General features: G+C 55.1%; 1 protein-coding gene across 20 annotated transcripts in view; it reads right to left on the bottom strand.

Annotated features, from left to right (window-relative positions):
* Positions 1-9,361, bottom strand: part of MYO9B (myosin IXB) — a 107,959-nt gene extending 98,598 nt beyond the window's left edge. For 19 of the 20 annotated variants that reach the window (XM_059888129.1, XM_059888125.1, XM_010806574.4 and 16 more), the window contains exon 1: positions 9,285-9,356. The gene's annotated coding sequence lies outside the window, so the exon portion shown is untranslated. Of the gene's footprint in view, positions 1-9,284 lie in introns of all 20 variants that reach the window. The other variant, NM_001193096.2, reaches the window with a different exon arrangement.
* Positions 9,362-9,463: the final 102 nt, after the last annotated feature.

The following is a 9,463-nucleotide window of genomic DNA, read 5'->3' on the forward strand; positions in this document are numbered from 1 at the left end:
TTAGGGGTGACAGAAAGGTTCTGGAACTCGACAGAGGTGGTGGCTGCAGAACACTGGGGAGTCACTCCCTCTTAACTTACAGCCAGTCTTCTGCACAATAACAAGAATTCCCGCCGAAACACCTGAATGGTGAAAAATGAAAAGGCTTTGGCAAACACCACACCAGTGTCCCTTCTGGGCTCTAAGGAGAGGTGAGCCTCAGTTCAGGGCCTTTCTCAGAGAAAGCAGGTGCAGGGAGGAGGCGGAGGCGCCCCACAGTCCAGCGCTGGGGGCAAGGGACAAATGTGAAAGAGCCGCTCTCTCTAGTCCGGCCAAGGCCTCATGCGTGAAAAAGCCCAGATTCTGCCGATCGGCTTGGCGAAAGATTCGGAACTGACTGGAAAATGAGGCGGATGGGGCCCTCTAGAAAGTGTAGCATAGCTGCTTCGTTTATATAAGGCCATAATTTGAAGCCACATGTTTACTGGATGAAATCATCCTCAAGCTAAAAGGAGGAGGCCAGGGTTACGGCACCATCAGTTGGGATGCTGTTTTGGAGGCAGTGAGTTTCCACTTTTCCAGGCGTGTTTCCTTGAGCCTGCTGGGATTTTTTTTTTTTAAGGAAATGATGACATGAAGTTATTGGTAAGATGGACCTGCCGAGAAACAGCTACAAAAGAAGCATGTTTCTCAGTCTTGGCGGCTCAGAGTTGTAAGACAGCTTAGGGCTTAAGTAAGAGGTGGGGGAATGTGGCCACAGGCCATGGAGCCCCCAGAAGCTGGAAGGGGCAAGGAAGGGTCCTCCACCCACCCCCGGAGTCTCTGAAGACAGTCATGGACCTGCTGATGCTCCAGTTTTGGACTTCTGGCCTCCAGAACTTCAAGGGAATCAATTTCTATCATTTAAGCCATGCAAGCTTGTGGTGCCAATTTACAGAAGCCCCAGGACATGGGTCCAAGGTGTTGTGTGCACAAGGTGCTGAGTTCCCCGAGAGAGGCCGTGATCAGGAAGTGCCACCACCTCTCTTCCGCTTCTTTTAAAAACCCCCGGAGAAGCGCCTCCCAAACACCCTCTCGTGACTGTCCCTTTCTCTCTTAACTCATCCCTTGGCCTTCTAGTCTGGCCCAACCAGTCTGAGTCTTAGAAAAAGCTCTTTCTCCCAGGCCCATGCTGGGGCAACCTGGTCCATTCATCTCTTCCCGAGGCTGATCCTTCTTGGAGCCTGCTGCTACATCCCCAAAGAGGATGTCTTCTTTCAAAATCCGTGCAGTCAACAAATGTTTCTCTGCTGCCCACCCCGCCGGGCTGGGCCAGGCAGCTGGTAAAATAGGGAATGAGAATGTGGCGATGAGGTCTGACCTTCAGGCAACCTGACAGATCAACCCACTAGCAAAGAGGCATTTCCAACAGTAACGGTGCTTTTGGAAAGAAAAAGCACAGTGTATTCAAGCAGCAGCTCTCAACTGTGGGGTGGGTGAGGGAGTGATCCTGCCCCACCCCACGGGACACTTGGCAAAGGCTGGAGACATTTTTGGTTGTCACCCCTGGGGGGAGGGGAGAGACTTCTGGCATCTGGTGGGTGGAGACCTGGGACTCTGCTCAACACCCTGCAGCGTGCGGGACGTCCCCCACAGCAGAGAGTGGTCTGGTCTTGGATGGCAGTGGTGCTGCCACAGGGGTGGAAACTGACCAGAGCAGGGTGGTCACTTTGGACCAGCTGGGGGGTGGCGCAGGGGAGTGCCCAGTGGAGAGAGCTGCCTAGGCCTGCGCAGTGCGAGGGGATGGATGGGCTGAGCGTAGCGATGGCAGCCTAGGCGAGGGCGGTGATCTCCAAGGGCAGGGGCAGCCAGGGCTGGCCTCGGAACAAGGGGACCAGTGTGGCTGGTAGGGCCGAGGCTGGAGGGGGAGGGGCCGGGGTCAGGAAGGTCAGATCCCACAGGGCCTTGTGAATGTGGGAAGGAGTCTAGATTTTCCTGCAAGGCTGACAGGGAGCCCTGGGGGGGTTGGAGGCAGAGAGGACCAAGACACAGTGACATCAGGAAAGGATCAGCCAGGCCTAGTGTGGCAGGCAGAGCGGGGGGAGGGAGGAGGGGTACTGGGCAGCCCCTGCAGGTGTGACAGGTCAGGGGGACTGACGGGGGCTTGGGTCAGGTCCCTGGGTCAGGTGGGGTCTGATTACAAGGGGACAGCAGACCTACAAGCCCCTGTAGGGGCTGGGATCTGGGTCCTTCCCTACAGACCAGTGAAGACTCAGAAAGTCTTCTGGGAAGCAGGTCTGGGCAGGCAGAGGGGGGCCCTTTGCGACCCCCACTCTCTGATCACACAGTCCACCTGTCACTGTGCCCACGTGGAAAGCCACCTTGAGAGCCTAATATGGGCAGAGCTGTGGCGACAACACACAAAGGCCCTGCCTGAGACCAGGCGAGCAGCCCCCAGAGGACAAGGGAACTCCGCTTGGCCCCTGGTGGCTCAGATGGTAAAGAATCCACCTGCAGGGCAGGAAACCCAGGTTCGATCCCTAGGTCGGGGAGTTCTCCTGGAGGAGGGCATGGCAACCCACTCCAGTATTCTTGCCTGGAGAATCCCATAGACAGAGGAGCCTGGTGGGCTACGGTACATGGGGTCGCAAAGAGTTGGACAAGACTGGGCAACTAACACTTTTTTTTTTCACTTTCACAGAGCCTCAGGTAGGGCTTTGGGGGTTGCAGTGCTAGCTCCATCATGGTGGGGGTGGGGCGTGGGAGGGCGTGATCTTCTCCTAGGGGACACCTGACATATATGGAGACATTTTTGGTTGTCACAACTTGTGGGGGGGGTGCAACTCACAACTGGTGGGTGGAGGCTGGGGTCACTACTGAACACCCTGATGGGCAAGAAGGCCCCACCACAGACTATGATCCAGCCCCAGTCAGCACCAATGCCAAGGCTGAGAAAAGATGGTTTGAATAAATAAAAAAACAAAAGTTTGCACACTTTAGGATCTCTCCAGGGCCTCAAAGGCATGTAAGATGCTCGCATGATTCCAACTCCGTGTTCACCTGACCACACAAGATACAGAAGGAGGGAGCAGGAGAAGGCGTGAGAGGGAGCCGGCCTGGTGGGGTAACTGCCCGAGCTGCTGGGGTCACCTCTCCCTGTCAAGTCACCGTTTCCACTTTCAGACACGTGTTCCTTAGCCTCCCCATCTTCATCCTCTCCTCTTCCTGCTAATCCAGGGGGCAGACTCCCTGAGGTCTACGGCGCAGGCTGCTATGCTCTTAACATTGTGTGCCGCCTGTTTTTTTGTGTGCATCATGTGGCATGCTGGATAGTGGCTCCCCAACCAGGGACTGAACCCACACCCCTTGCATTGGAAGTGGGGGGTCGTCACCACCGGTCGACCAGGGAAGTCCTGTGTGTCACTGTTCTGATAAACAGCATTTCTACATGACAGCCAGGGACTCTGGCCATCTTCCCAAGTAGTGGCCTTGGAGCCTGGCACACTCGCCAGGAAATGAAAGCCCCTGGGTGCACCCATGGGACCTGAGATGCAAAAATCTCCAAATCTTCTCTGCTCGGCTCCCCAGGTTCCATCTACCCTTGAATGGGATGGAAACGCTCTGAGAGATGAGTGGGAAGATCCTGGCAGAGCCCTCCTGGTCGTGATGCCGTTTGCACCCCATTCGCGAGAAGGCAGCAGTAGCGTCAGGGCTCCAACTCTTTCTCTTCATCAGCCACTTCAGGCCAGGCCCAGGTTCCAAATCCACCCAGTGCCAGGCACTTCACAGCCCTCACCAGGCTGGGAATCTGACTTTAGTGGGCATGACTGCTGACCAGACACCTGTGCTTGGGCAGAGAGACCAGGGCTACTCCTGTTGCTCAGCACACCTGAGATCGCCAAATCTGTCCCAGGCTTGTGGACATTTCTTGTGGAATGATTTTCAAGTCTTCCAGAAACTTCTTTTGTCTCATCACCTGTGGAAGCAGCTGGTCCCAAAGTCACTTTGTTCCATGAACGGAGTTGATTTTGGACTCCCCCTCTAGAGTCTGGCAAAACTGAGGACAGGGACCCCCATATACCTCAATTATAAACTTTGGCTAGCCCCTGGGTGGGCACACACTGTCTCCCAGGTCTGGCTCTAAACACATCCCTAATAAAGCCCCACAAGATCCGCTCCCCATGAGTCATGTTCTTGCCTCTCTATAGTCACTTCAAGTATAAGGACATGTGCAAGATCTGGAAAATTCCCTAAGAGGGCACTTCCAAAGGTGACGTGGCCAACCTGCCCATCTCCCCTACAATGTTTGTTTCAGTGAATGAGACAAAACTGAATCAACTTTTCTCTATCTGGATGATTATCTATCAAAAATTCCCTTATTAAATGAAATTTCCCTTACTAAATTCATTTCATAAAAAATGAAACCTGTCTTCTACCCAGTGTCCTGAACCGTGTCCCCCGCCAACCCTCTGCTGGCCCCCATAGGGTTTCCCTGGTGGCTCAGAGATAAAGAATCTGCCTGTAATGCAGGAGACTCGGGTTCGAATCCTGGGTTGGGAAGATCCATGGAAGAGGAAATGGCAACCCACTCCAGTATTCCTGCCAGGAAAATCCCGTGGACAGAGGAGCCTGGAAGGCTGCACTCCATATGGTCACAGAGTCAGACACCACTGAGCATGCACCTGCCCCCCACAATTCATTATATTGAAGTCCTACTGTTCCAAGGACCTCAGAATGCGACTGTACTTGGACACAGGACTTTTAAAGAGGTGATTCACCTAAAATGAGGTCACTAGGATGGGCACTGATCCAAAGGGGCAACTGGACATGGACTCGCACAGAAGGAAGATGCGGTGAAGACTCAGAGAGAAGACGGCGAGCGACAAGCCGAGGAGAGAGGCCTGCGTGCATCCTTCGCTCGTGGCCCCTGGAAGGAACCAACCTTCACACCTTGATCTGGATTTCTGGCCCCCAGATCCACAAGACAATATGCTTCTGTTGCTTGCGCGACCCAGCTTGTAGCACTTTGCTACGGTGGCCCCAGGAAACCCGCACAGGCGGCGACGACAGTCATGAAATGCTCGGAGCTGGTTCCCTCTTACGCACACAACCTCAAGGAACAGGGCAGAGCTGGGATGTAAACCAATGAGTCAGCCCAGGACAGCTTATTCACTGCTCCGACTAAGCCACAGGCTGAACGCTTGAATCACTGCTTTATTTATCATCGGGACTCAGGCTCAGAGTCCCGACGAGGAAATGAGTAGAACCCAAACTCATCCATCGGCTGTGTTTTTGAGACGTGCCTAATCTCTGGGGCCCTTTTGGGGCCAAAATGAAACAGGCGACGAGGTGACGTGGGGGTCTCTGAGCTGCAGCCGGCAGCAGGCTGGCTTGCTGGGGGCCCCGGCCGCACTCAGACAGAGCCCTTTGTTCTGTTTCTCCGTCTCTGGGACGAGGGCAGAGAGAAGGGCCTGTCTTGCTCGGCGGGGAGGCCGAGCAGGGGCTGCCTGGCACAGTTGACTGGGGATGCTGGCTACACAAAGGGCCGGTGGATGGGGGCTGGGGCAAGGCGGCCTTCAGAAGGGGTTGGATGGCCCCAGAGTGTGCCCTTTCTGCCCCCGGAGTTAAAGCAGCAGTGTCAAGGTCGGGGAACAAGCAGAGGAGGATGCACAGAGAGCAAAAGTTAGCCTGTGCTTGAGAACGGACCCGTGTCTGGAGCCAGGAGGGCAAATGAGAGAAGATAACGCAGCTTCGAGAGCCACAGTCATCTGGGGCTGCCTCCAAAGTAGCTCTTTGAGAAGAGAATCGAATACCTCTAATCTCGGAAGAAAAGCAACCATTTGTTCTGAGACAAGGACAGTGCCTGCAGAAATCCAGGTCAGTGGGAAGACAAAAAAGAGAAAGACAATGGCATTTGCTGTGGCAGCGAATGGCGAGTGCTCCAGCTTACCTCCTCTTCCTCCTCCGTGCAACATTCTCAGGGCACGTTCCCTAACTCCCCCTTGGTCCATTCCCAGTGGTGTCTCCTTTTTATCGGGACGCCAGATTAAGAACTGAGTGGACGGCAGAATTCAGTTGCTGGCCTCTTTTCCCCACGCCTGCTCTTGGCAGCAATTTGCTGGGAGCCCAACAAACACCAAAGAGTCACTGAGGTGATGGTAGGCCTGGTGGCAGGAACCAGCTTTTACTGGAGAGTTCCCGTCCCTGGGGGCACACACAAACCATGTCTGGAGACACTTTGGCTGTCACAACTTGAGGTGGGCATATGCTACTAGCATCTTGCGTGTGAAGGCGAGGGCTGCTGCTCTACATCCTGTGATGCACAGGGTGGCCCCCACAGCAAAGAAGGACCTGGCCCCAGATGTCAATGGGGCTGCAGTCGGGACACCGTTCCAATAATTGGGTCTTTAGCCAACTGGGCTTTCTAATGATCCTTCACGCTTCTGGAAAGCACAGGGAGCCCTCTCTGAAGTCATCACCTTCCTGAGCCTCAGTTTCTATATCTAGTAAACGGGAACCACAGTCTCCCTGCTGATGCCTAGCAGAGTAAGAGAGTTGGGTATGAAAGTGTCTATCACAGAAGATGTTCAATGAAGAGCCACACAGGGACGTACTTATGTGGTTCCCTCTTCCGGCTTGGTTCAACACCTCCGTATCCTTCAAGCCTTGGCTTGCAGCCAGCCATCTCTTCTGAGGAAACCTGCTGGAATCCCCTATGCCCTGAAGCTTGAGCTGGTCATTCCTGATTCTGTCCCCACAACTTCTTGTGTCATCTCTGCTACTGAACTGACCAGTTACTGTGAACTCCATCATGCCTGTGGGGGGGGGTGGACCACTAGAATGTCCCTCCATCGGGGCACGAGGGCTCATCCCTGGCACTCAGTCCACTGTGTCTGACACAGGCAGCCCTTGCTTTACTGAACTCTGGACCCACTCAAGACACACAACTTCAGGAAGACAAGGAATGGGAAGCAGTACGTTAACAAGCCCCCCTCCCCCAGGGATAGAGAACAGATCCTACAGTGAAATAGAAAAGGGTGATTCCCAAGTCCCCTCCTGCTTCTCTGAGTCACAGGCCTGGACTCAACAGAGGGTCTCACCCAGGGATTTTCAGCCAGAAGGATGCAGCTGAAACCCTGGGAACGGGTACGACGTGTGAAAACACGTTTGGCACTGCAATTTTCTACATGGAAGATAAGGGAGTGGTACAATAATCATTTTGAGATATATACTGTAGGATGGAAAAACGGGATTACTGCAGTGGGGCTGCATAAAATTAGAGGAGGCTGCGCACTAGAGAAGCCAAGGTTTGGGTTTCAAAGTTGAGAAACACTGACTAGGCCAACCTGTTCGTTTTGCAGGTGGAGAAAGACAAGAAGATTTGATTGGCGGTTAGAACCCCCAACACAGGACCCTCCATGAGAGTGTGCCTGGCCACACTCCTGGTACAGGAAGGAGACAATAGCAGGGCTTTGGAACCAGAAGATTCTGGTCCAGTTCATGAAGGGAGAGGGCGAGTGCAGGGGGGATGGGGCGGTGGGGTGGCGGGGGAGTCCTGGCCAGGGCAAGTCCAAACGCAAAATCTGCAGGAGGCATGACTGTGGGCTCTAATCATGTGTTCTGGGGAAACAAGGCTGAGAGTCTCGCTTACAAAAGTTCCCTGAAGGCCAGAACATTTTGGAAGTGTTCGGGTGGTTATCTTTCCGTGGCCTTCTTCACATTCAAGCTATCCAGACTCCTGTCCTGAACATGCTATAAATCCAGGCTCTCTAGCCCTTCTAGCAGATTCCAGACAAGGATCCCCAGGGTTGGGAAAGAAAAGAAATGAATGCTGATCAAAACCATTTACTGCAGGGACTTCCCCTGGTGGTCTAGTGTTTGGGACTCCGAGCTTCTGATGCAGGGGACCTAGATTCAATCTCTGGTTGGGGAACTAAGATGCCACATGCTGTGTGATGCAGTCAAATTAAATTAAAAAAAAAATTAAAAAAAAAAAAAGCAAACTGTTAGCGCAAGGCCCTTGCCAGAGCCAGGCCCATCAGACAACTTTTGCAGCTGGCCATGTCACCTTCCATGCTCCCGGATGCCTTGAGGGTCTGGGGACTCTAAGACTAGGACATACCTCAGGAAGATAGGATCTGGTACGCTTCAACTGTAAGGCACAATGTCCCCCAGCAGCTCCCACCTCAGACAGAGGTGTGGGAGAGGCTTTTCCTTAAAGATTGCTGGTCTACAGAGCGCCCACCAGAGGCTGTGCCTGTCCTGGGTTGAGCTCTGGGCCGCTGGAGAACAAATTTCCTGTATGTCATTTTACCCATTTAAGTCCAAGGATGCAACTGGGAGGAGATGGTGACAGCCTAGCACATGTGGGTGTGTGCACACCCACCCCTGTCGCCTCTGAAACCCAGTTCCGGCCCCAAAGCGGGGGCCCAAGAGCTCCTTCCTTGCTCCCTAGAATCCCCAGGCTCCAGCCAGTCCAGTCTTAGAAGGAGCGTGCTGGGTTTTCAAGTTCTGAATATCGCTCAGAAGGCGCTGGGACTAGCCTGGCTCACCCAGCAGTTGAGGGGTGATATCAGTAACAGGCTGAATCAAGAGGGGAGGATGCGTCCCCTCCTCAAATCTCCATGGGGTGTACGCCAACATCTGAACGGGGCCACTCTAGTCCTGTCCTTCCCTCCTCCCCTACCTCTCCCTGGACCAGACCTCAGTTTTCGCCATGGCTTCTACCCCTTTTCTGCCTCCTCTCCCATCCCCCATTTCCCCTCGTACCGGCGGCCACGGCACCAGTGGGTCCAGAGCCCCTCGCATTTACTGAGCACCCAGTGAGTCGCAGGCGCTGCCCTCCCGCAGGCACCATCCGTCTACCTCTTCACCGTAAGCAGACGCCCCCAGGCCGACCTACACCTCTTCCTCCCAACGCACCCCGGCTGTTCCCCCACCGGCCTCGCTCCTCTCAACCCCCAGCCTGGGCCTCTCAACCCCGCCTCCTTGCCGTTCTCTCTCCCAGCCCCGTTTCCTGCGACCCCCCAACTACCACTTAAGCCACGTCCTCTTCAGAGAAGCTGCTCAAAGCCACAAGATCTGCCCTCACACCCGCCCAAAAACTCCCTCACCAGGCCCGTCACATCAACTTTCTCTTTTATCGTCCGGTTCCCACTCCGTCTCCTGCAAACTCTCCAAGACCCTCAAGCTCATTCCCGCCCCCTCGACCCCTGCCTTCGCGAGACCCCTCCCCACTAACCCTTAGTCCCATCTTTCTCTGCAAGGCAGCCCGCCGGTGCGAGCTTCGAGATAGAACATTCAACCCGCGGCCGCCAGGCACTCACCTGGGCCTCGGCCGCCGCGCGCCGCCGGTCCCCGGCCAGGTCCCCGCCCGGCCGCCAGCCCGCTGCTAGTCTGGCCGCTCCGCCCCGCCGCGCCCGCCGCTCCCCCGCGCGCTCCAGCTTCCGGGTTCCGGAGGGGCGGGCCTGGGGGGGGGGCGTGACGCAAAGCGCCAGGGGGCGGA

The sequence above is a fragment of the Bos taurus genome, chromosome 7 (assembly GCF_002263795.3).
Source record: "Bos taurus isolate L1 Dominette 01449 registration number 42190680 breed Hereford chromosome 7, ARS-UCD2.0, whole genome shotgun sequence".
Classification (NCBI taxonomy): Eukaryota; Metazoa; Chordata; class Mammalia; order Artiodactyla; family Bovidae; genus Bos; species Bos taurus.